Source organism: Chlamydotis macqueenii, chromosome 5 (assembly GCF_036417535.1).
Source record: "Chlamydotis macqueenii isolate bChlMac1 chromosome 5, bChlMac1.mat, whole genome shotgun sequence".
Taxonomy (NCBI): domain Eukaryota; kingdom Metazoa; phylum Chordata; class Aves; order Otidiformes; family Otididae; genus Chlamydotis; species Chlamydotis macqueenii.
In genome coordinates, this window is record NC_141560.1 from 55,453,887 (window position 1) to 55,463,308 (window position 9,422).

The following is a 9,422-nucleotide window of genomic DNA, read 5'->3' on the forward strand; positions in this document are numbered from 1 at the left end:
AGCTAAACAGGTATTAGCACGGCTAAAATGCAGCAACAATTTTGAGAAGCAAGTGCAAAAACCCGTTTCAGCTCAGAGATGTTAAGCTAAACCTCTGTCTGTGGTGAAGGTGTCTTCTGACCAGGTCACTAGTCCTCTCAATATAGATTTCTCATTGAAGACACGAGCAGACAACGATGTGAAAAGGGAAATGGCTACAATCTGCAATAGTTTTTCCTTTACAAGTTATCTTTCAAAATAAAGAAACACCGGCATACTTTTTTTTTCCCCAAAAGAGAAATCATCCTTTTAAAAGTTAATACCTAAGCATCATTTTTCCCCTCTTTCAGTAAACGTCCCACCTACACAAGTAGCAATAGTTTTCCTTTCATTATCCTTCAAGCATTTTTTCTCTTCTGTCAAAGTTGTCCATTAACTCCATGATTCAGACATTACCTCTTTTTTTTCCAGTCAATATCCAACAGGTTTCAGCCTGGACATGCTGTCCTAATCTTTTGTTAGAGTACATCCCACTCAGTTCTCTGCACCAGGAGACATTCCTTATTTTTTCAAGAAGCATTTTAATACGGTACATAGTTTTATACAGACTAATATTACTTAAGTGCATAAAGGCAGTAGAATTCTTTCTTCTCATCCCATTTACTTTGCTTAAATTCTCTTCTTTTGACTTGTATTTGTTACTTTTTTCCCACTGCACTTTATCTGCTTCATTCTCTTTACAGTTAAAAGTTGGCTGACAGAACAGCTTCTCTTTTCAGCTTCCCAGAAAAGACAGCATGCCTTAACTGTGTATAGTACAGCATTTGGTGACAGAACCTTTTTAAAAAAAATAAACTTCAGCTGTTTTATTATATGAGTCACACAAATGCTGGGGGATACTACATAGTAACACAAGCTATGAATGCTCAAGTGGTAAAGAAGCAAGTACTATGTACAATGCAACTGTATGTCCAGAAATAAATATGGCATAGAAGCAAAAGCATAGCTGCTGCTACAAGTAAAGTTTGAAAAGAAAACCGTTTTTTCTTCTTGTTGCAATGTTAATGGTTCATTATTTAAAAATCTGTGTGCACGCACACAAATACACATATGTATTTATAACACTACTGGCCTCCAAGGAACTTCCCTATCATAGTTTAAAAAAAAAAAAAAAAAAACCCAACTGTAAGTGTCTACAAAGCTATCTTACTAACTGAAGAATGCTGAAATATTAGTCTTGTTTTTAAAAGGAACTTGCATGACTTTATCAATTCTTTCCAAAAAAGTTGGCTCAGGAAAAAAAAAAGATTTATGAAGCCAGTACTCAAGCAAAAACTTGTATTGAATTCAATGCATACTTTATAAAATTCTTATCAACCTCAAAAGCAAATTAAAAAAAAAAACAACACTACAAATATAGTTCCTGTACTATAAGTTCAGTTCCATATAGAATAATACAACCGCATACCTGGAATCTCACAAATTCATTTTGTATAAATGTAAACAGCAATTTTGTCAGTGCTGGCATAAAAAGCAACATTGTTTCAAATATGCTACTACATGCAACCAAAGTACTTGCTCAAGCCCTAATCCCCAATCAGAAAGCATTTTAATTATTCTACCAATTTGCTCTAGTCAGCAACAGATTATGATGCTAAAGTAAACCTTGAATGCCCCAGGACTTCAAGGTACCTTTTCTTCCCCTTTGGAAAGAAAATACAAAATAGCTAACAAAAATAGATCTAATGATATGGAGCCAGATTTAAAAATATTTAGGCACTTATTGATAGCTGCCTATCAGCTGCCTATGAGATTTATTTCCATAATTTGCTAATTCCCATTGACTTCTACTTGCTTAGGAATCCAAATATGCATAAATGTCCCACTCTTGTTTTATGAAGAATATAAAGCATGAGAAGTATCATCATCAAAAGGGTCTATATACAACTAAGCATGATTAAATTGATTCTAATAAAATGCAGTTTCTTTTGTTCTTCCAACTGCCAAATCATTCATAGTACCTAAGAACAAAACCTGTTGAAATTAACATTAATTTTGTCTCTGATTTCATTTAATTTCTCGTGAGTACCTAGCCATGTTTTTAGCGACATACAAGCACAGCCCTATCCAGAAGGCTTGCGTCTCCTATGTATCTAACAGGAACTTCACAGAGATCTCTTCTGCTTACTGAGCAATCAAATAGACAAGAGTACAATACCTCACTAGATAAACACCTTTGTTGCATAGGAGTTCAAATCAAGGCAACACTGATACGGGCTTTTAACTTAACAGTAAAAGATTTTATCTGTTTTTTGTAAAGTGCATTTGTTTAGTCAGTGTATCACTAGAAGTGTGAGTCAATATTTCCACACCTCTGACATTTGAGTCAATATAATAATATTTTACATTTTTTATTATCTCAGAGAACTGTTGCTCTCCCTTTTCATGACAGCAATTTCAGTTATATAGGTAACGTTCGGGGGCCGCTTTTGACAGAAAACCTTTAACTTGGCTTATATGACTTGAAAGTTTCTGATCAGCAGTACTACCATTACTACACAGCCAAGTTACGGGAGCTTCTCCTTAGCCGTATTAAAAAATAATTATTTTTGTTGTTGCTTATTTTTTGTTTGTTTGGTGGGGTTTTCGAAATATAATTTCAGATACCAAGTAACAGTATCTCAGGCTGTATTATAGCATAAGTCATAAGCAAATTCACATCAGATGCCTACATTAGGTGCCTTTGCATCCAACAGCTAACAGAAGTTTTAAGCAGGCCCAATGGGCAACATTAATTTATAATTTTGTTTTCCTTTGTTTATGTTCATGATCTTGATTAGATGTGAAAAAGACGCACATTGTTCTACTGCAACACGATTTCTTTAAAGATAGATTTATGATACTACTTTTTTTTTTACATAATTATCTCTCTCATTCTAAAATAAAATACTGCCACTGTCCAAAAGATTACAGTAGCAAGTAAAATGGAAAACACATACCCACTGTCAGGAGGTACTGTAGGTAATCAGGTTAATAATTTGCGGTCCATTGTGGACGTTGCACTGCGACTGTATAAAATCATTGTGTAGCAAATGACAGTAAGAGTCATAAGAGGATCTTAAGTGCTCACAGAAAAGTGGGCTTCTCCCATAAACCTTCTGTAAGTCTTAAGCAGAAGCCCACAAAGGTTACAACAAAACCTGGTTTCAAACTGACTGGCTCTTCATGTCCTATCCAGTCTTTAGAGTAGGAATCTTTCCTGTGTTGCTCTGTTTAGTTGAGGGGGATAGTCACTTCAGAATTCGCGGTAGAACTCCACCAATACTGAGTAAACTACAGGAGTTTTCTTTAGAGCAGATGTGTTGGGTTTGCACAGCAAGGTTTTGGGGAAGGAGGGGACTACAGGGGTAGCTTCTGTGAGAAGCTGCTAGAAGCTTCCCCTATGTTTGATATCTCCAATGCCAGCCAGCTCCAAGACAGACCCGCCACTGGCCAAAGCCGAGCCCATCAGCAATGGTGGTAGCACCTCTGTGATAACACAGTTAAGAAGGGCAAAAAGTTCCTGTGCAACTGGGCCACTGCAGCCAGAGAGAGGAGTGAGAATATGTGAGAGAAAACAATCTGCAGACACCAAGATCAGTGAAGAACGAGGGGGATGAGGCACTCCAGGTGCTGCAGCAGATTTCCCTGCAGCCCATGGTGCAGCCCAAGGTGAGGCAGGCTGTCCCCTTGCAGCCCATGGAGGCCCACAGATGAGCAGAGATCCACCTGCAGCCTGTGGAAGACCCCATGCCAGAGCAGACGGATGCCTGAAGGAGACTGTGACCCTGTGGGAAGCCTGCACTGGAGCAGGCTCCTAGCAGGACTTGTGACCCACGCTGGAGCAGTCTGTTCCTGAAGGACTGCACTCCCATGGGAGGCACCCCACGCTGAAGCAGGGGAAGAGTGTGAAGAGTCCTCCCCCTGAGGAGGAAGGAGCAGCAGAGACAAGGAACTGACCACAACCCCCATTCCCTGTCCCCGTGTGCTTCTCATGGGGAGGAGGTTAAGAAAGTCGGGAGCAAAGTTGAGCCTAAGAAGAAAGGGGAGAGGAGTGTTTTAAACTAAATAGTTTTTATTTTCTCATTGTCCTACTCTGATTTTCTTTGGTAATAAATTAAATTAATCTTCCCCAAGTCGAGTCTGTTTTGCCAGTGACGTTAATTGGTGAGTGATCTCTCCTTATCCTTATCTTGACCCACAAGCCTTTTGTTATATTTTCTCTATCCGGTCCAGCTGAGGAGGGGTAGTGATAGAGCAGCTTTGGTGGGCTCCTGGTGTCCAGCCAGGGTCAAACCACGGCAGCGGGAGAAAGTAAGATGACAAACATAACCCAAAGCAAACCTCCATGTTGAACTTGATACTTTAGTGCACTGGTGCTCCATTGTCGTTACGGTGATGGTCTAATTTTGAAAATGGACATTACATCTCCACAACAAATACTTACAACTCAAACAACAGAGGCTTTTTCTCCTACAGGCTGACTAAAAAGTGTTGCCAAATGTCTCTTTTGAAAACCATAGCCATGGTCACTGCAGAAAAAAAAAAAAAGTTACCTCTCTACAACCACTCCTCTTTTGGAGTGTTTTCTGAGTACAGTGGTTAGCCTGACTAACTAGAGTATTTCACCTAGCTCCCCAGTAACATAATGCTTGAAGAGCTATACCCTTTCTAGTGAAACCAGTCCAGTGTACTGGACAAAGTAGTCGAAGTTTTTCCTGCGGTTGTGCAATTACCAGCCAGTTCAGATCTTGCTGCTGCGGCTGCCCGGTGTGCATCGGCTTCTCCCGCCGCTTTAGAGCCAAGCGCGTACGCCCGACCCGCGGGGCCGCCGGAGTGCTCCTTCCCGGGCAGCCATTGCCCCAGGCGGCCGGCACCCCTGCACAAAGGCCGGGGTCGGGGGTGGGGGGACCCCGGAGCCTCCTTTCTGGCGGGCGGCGAGCCGCTCTCGCTCGAACTTCAGCTGCTGCCCCCTCCCGCCACCCCCCGCCCCCACCACACGCGAGAAAGCCCCTTCCCCCCCCGCACTACCGTTGTTGCTCGTTTTCAAATCTGACAGGAGGGAGCGCGCTCAGCTCCCCCCAGCCAGGGGTGGGGGGACCCCTCCCGCGCGACGGCCAACGGCTCTCCCTGAGAGGAGCTGCCCCGCCGGGAGGCCTCCGCCCTGCTCCGCGCCCGCGGGGCGCCTTCCCGCCGCCCCCTCCGCCATCCAGGGGGACACCGCCGCGGCGGGGGCGGCCCGGGACGGGAGATGTTACCTTTCGGTTCCCCTGCGGCAGGAGGGGAGCCGCTGCTTCTGAAGGGGAGGTGTCTCCTGAGCGCGGGGGGTGAAAGGGGCGTCCCCTGGGCGTCCTCCTGAGGATCTGCGGGGCTCGGCAGCGCAGCGAGGCCTGGCGCGGTGCGGTGCGGTACAACGCGGTACGGTGCGACAGCCCCACAGCACTCCAGCGGCCTCAGCTCACGTTGCCATGGAGACAGGTCCCACCCTCGGAAGCGTCGGGATTGGCCGGGCCTGACCCCTGAGCGGGCATCGCGGAGGGCTCTGATTGGACAGCGCCGGACGCCGAAGCGAGATTGCGCGACAGGTCGGGCTGCCCCCGCGGCGGCCTGTGCCGAGGAGGTACGTGGCGGTCGCCGAGGGGGCGGGCCCGGGCCCGGGCCGCGGGCCTCCAGCGTCACGGCGGAGGCGGGCACGCCGGCACGTACCTGGGCCGCGCGGGGGGGAGCTGTGACGCGGCCGGTGGAGGCCTGGCACCCGGAGGGACCGGTAGTGCGGGGGGGCTGCTCCGGGGAAGCTCAGGGCCCGCTGTCTCGCCTGCCCGACCCGAGCTTCAGCCCCGTGCGGCTGCCGGCCGCTTTGTAGCACCCGCGTCGGTTAACGGTGGGTGGTCCCGAGGGGGACCCGGCCTGTGGGTTCTGCGGGGAGGCGCGCCGGGCCCAGGCCCGGGGCGGAGGCACAGTGCCGCCGTCTAAACGCACGCAGCCGCACCGGCCGCGGCTGTAGGCGTTAAGCGATCCCCGCCCTGGCTGCCCCGCTCTGTGCTGGTTCTTTTTCAGCTGTTGGAGCCGTATTGCCTTCAGAGTTGGTTTTTCCTTCCTCTCAGAGGAGAAAAAGGGGAGGAAGGATCTTGCCCTCTGTGCAGATTAAACAAGTTAGGAAGCTATCTTCAACCTGCACGTTTGTTTATGCTTGGTGTAAGCTTGGGGTTTGATTTGTGGATTTTCATTTCCACCCTGTTTTGAAGTGTGGTACCTGGGGTTTTTTTTAGACTAATATCGTCTGTGCATTCTGAGCATTTATTCAGAACTAAAAGTGCTCGGAAATTATTGAGAAAAGTTATTTTTAGTAGATAGGTAAATACTAGCTGTAATAGCAAATAGACTACAGTTCCTATTAAAATAACTATTTATGGACTAAGCACAGATTCTAGTTGTAACCTGGTGTATTTCAATACTGTCAGCTTGTACTCTCATTTAAACAAAGATGTGTTGACATGTACAAATTCTTGAAAAACTTTTACCACTGTGCACTGTTATTCTGATTTACAAGATAAGTATGCGTAAGTTAATTAACTTATTTTAAAACAAACTGTTGCAATAGTTCATACGAATCAGAGGACAAAATAAACTATTGAGGGATTTGTGCAGTCTAGGCAAGATAACAAAAACTGCTATGCGGTTTTGAATGCTTCATCATAATGAGAATTGGAGTCCAAAGTGGTTGAAAGTTGTAGATTCTGGGTTTTATGCACGTGAAAGAAAAATGGGAATGTAAACAGTCTAATGACGTCTGTGGTAATAGAAAGCTATTAAAGTAATAGGGCTGACACTACTTGGAGCTTTCCCTCTCTCTCAAGGAAATGGCTGTGTTCAATATTATAAAATAATTTTTCCACAATATTTTTCACTTTAGAAACAGAGTTTTGTGGTCAGTTAGCATTCTTTACTAGTTTGTAGACTATCATTTTTGGGACCTGTAAGCACTGAACTTCATGAAGTGTAAATTTATATGTACATGTCAGTTATCACAAGTAACTTATGGCAAAAAAACCTAAACAGCCATTCTGATGGGAATAGTTGAAATAAATATAGAATGATACTTAAAGGTCAGTTGAAAAAGTGCCACAAGTATGCCCAAAAAGAACTTGTGGCTCTGCATTTTATCAGGGTAAACCACAACATAGCACAGGAACATCTGTGTGGAACCAGACCTTTTGACATGTCACGGGCTCCACCAGCATGACTTGCCCTAGGCAGGGACATTGTGCTCTGCCTGCGTGGCGGTGACGCAGCCTCCTCACCTACACGTTGTCAGGAGCCGGTTACCTGTCACGTGCTGAGACAGGAGAGAAAACGTCTAGTGCTCTGGGTGCTGTTTGGCCGTAACTGACTTAGCTGGCCTGCTGGGAACATGATCGTCCTCACCTCTTGCAGCTTATGCTGCACTGCTGTACTGTTTTGTCTTCTGTATTTGAACAGATGTTGCAAGGCTGCAGGACAGAGGAATTTGCTGCTGGGTATTTAAAATACATGCTTTTTGGTTTTTTCTGCCTCTACCAGCAACAGTGAAGAAGGAGAGCATGGGGGAGAGATGGAAATTCTTCAAACAAGTAATGACATCAAGAAGAAAAAAGCTGTGTGGAGCTGTGCCACGGTGCTAATGGTGATGTGGGACATCCAGTGATGTTTTCCCCAGTCAGGCACAATGTCAAGCTCATGGCTGATCTAGAGTACACAATGGTAAAAATGTCCATAGCCAGTTCACGCAAACAGCCTGTAAACCAGCGGAGCGCCTAGGCAGTAGTCCCATGGCTGTATTGGTATTGGCGAGTATGTGACAAGCCCTGACGTGTCTGAATGCAAGAAAATTCATCTTAGTTTATACCATAAGATTGGAATACACTCACTTTAATGTAATTACATGTTTGTTCTGTTATTATTTCCTGCTTTATTTCTAAACCAGTTTCTAAATTTCTATCTAAAATTCTAAAGTAATTTTCTCTTCCATTATAAGTTGCAAGGTGGTGTTATGCTTATTAAGATTCATTCTCACTTTTCTGGTTCTTGCCTTTTTTTTTTTTTTTTTTTTTTCTTTCTTTCACATAATTCTTCTGGATTTGTGTGTTCATTTTTGGGGGTCTGTTTAGCTCAGATCTCCCCTGAGTTTAGCCACACAGCTTCTAAAGCTATTTGATGCTGTTTTGGATGGTTTAGAAGATTCTTTTTGGATTCCTAAATGTTACTCCAGTTTCAACATGCAGGAAGCTACAAGGTTTGAGAACTGCTAAGGACTTCAGGATTGCAACGGAAGTGGTTACCTTAATCTGAAATGGAAAAATGCTGTTCTTAATGCTGGAAATAGCATGGCAGAGTGGAAGAAAGGACTGTCTTTGTCTGTTTTGTTACACTGTTCCAGTGTGTTAGTAAAAATGGGTAGGATTTCAAGAGGGCTTCTGTATATCAGAGTGCCCTTGATACCTTTTGGTGGTGTTTTTATTTTGTGGAAGTTTGTTGATGTTAACCTTCCATTATCATAATGAAGACTTAGGCAGTCAAGTGTCTCTGAAGCAGTAGTCCTAAACTCTGGCTCCTAAGTCTCCCTCTTCTGTCTCTCTGCTCTGGGAAACAGTGACAGATGCTACTTTTGCTAGTGGCAGAAGCAAGCGTTATTTCCTCACAATAAAAGTGGTTAGAAAGGCTAAGTTACTGACCACAGAGTAAGCTGATAACTTCAAAGCTAATTCTAAAGTACTTTTTTTTTTTTTTTGGGTCCATCAGAAGAAGCAGTAGTGACAGAAGCCATATTATAACTTGTTTCATTTGAATTAGGGAAAAACACCTAGAAATGAGAACCAGATTTATTCTCCATGCCTCTATGACCGTGGCAATGCTGGTATTGGAAAAACTCATGCTTAACAAGCACAACATGTGGTTTCCTGTGATGTATACAAGTACCTACTGGCCACCGAGCTGAGGTTGCTGAAGTCATTTGCTGTGTTTCCCAACAGCAACGGCTTAATAGACATAACCACAGACCTGAAATGGAAATAAAATAATGATTGTGAAGTTAAGAGTGTCATCGTTAAATGCCTAATTTAGTCTGTGTGGGAGAGCTGTTGACTTCATATGAAAGTAGCAGGCAAGAATGCAATTAATTTATTGGTGAGATTCTGCAGTTGCTCATGTCTCCTTGACAAGGCATCGGTTTCAGAGGAGTTCTATGAGTTTCTGCTTAGCTTAATGGGTGACCCATACATTTACTTTGTCTGTCAGACTTCCGCCTGGAATCTTTCCCCAGTTTGAACAAGTACAGCTCATGTCCTCCCTGATTAATACTACCCACTTCTTTTGTATGTGGTAAGTGGTTGGAAACTTCATCCAAATGTAGTTGTTGGTTCCACTAG

At 44.1% G+C, this 9,422-nt stretch overlaps 1 protein-coding gene across 1 annotated transcript in view; it reads right to left on the reverse strand.

Annotated features, from left to right (window-relative positions):
* The window catches only part of NUCB2 (nucleobindin 2), a 30,892-nt gene extending 25,429 nt beyond the window's left edge, over positions 1 to 5,463 (reverse strand). The window contains exon 1 of the mRNA XM_086749533.1: positions 5,277 to 5,463. The gene's annotated coding sequence lies outside the window, so the exon portion shown is untranslated. The remainder of the gene's footprint in view (positions 1 to 5,276) is intronic.
* Positions 5,464 to 9,422: the final 3,959 nt, after the last annotated feature.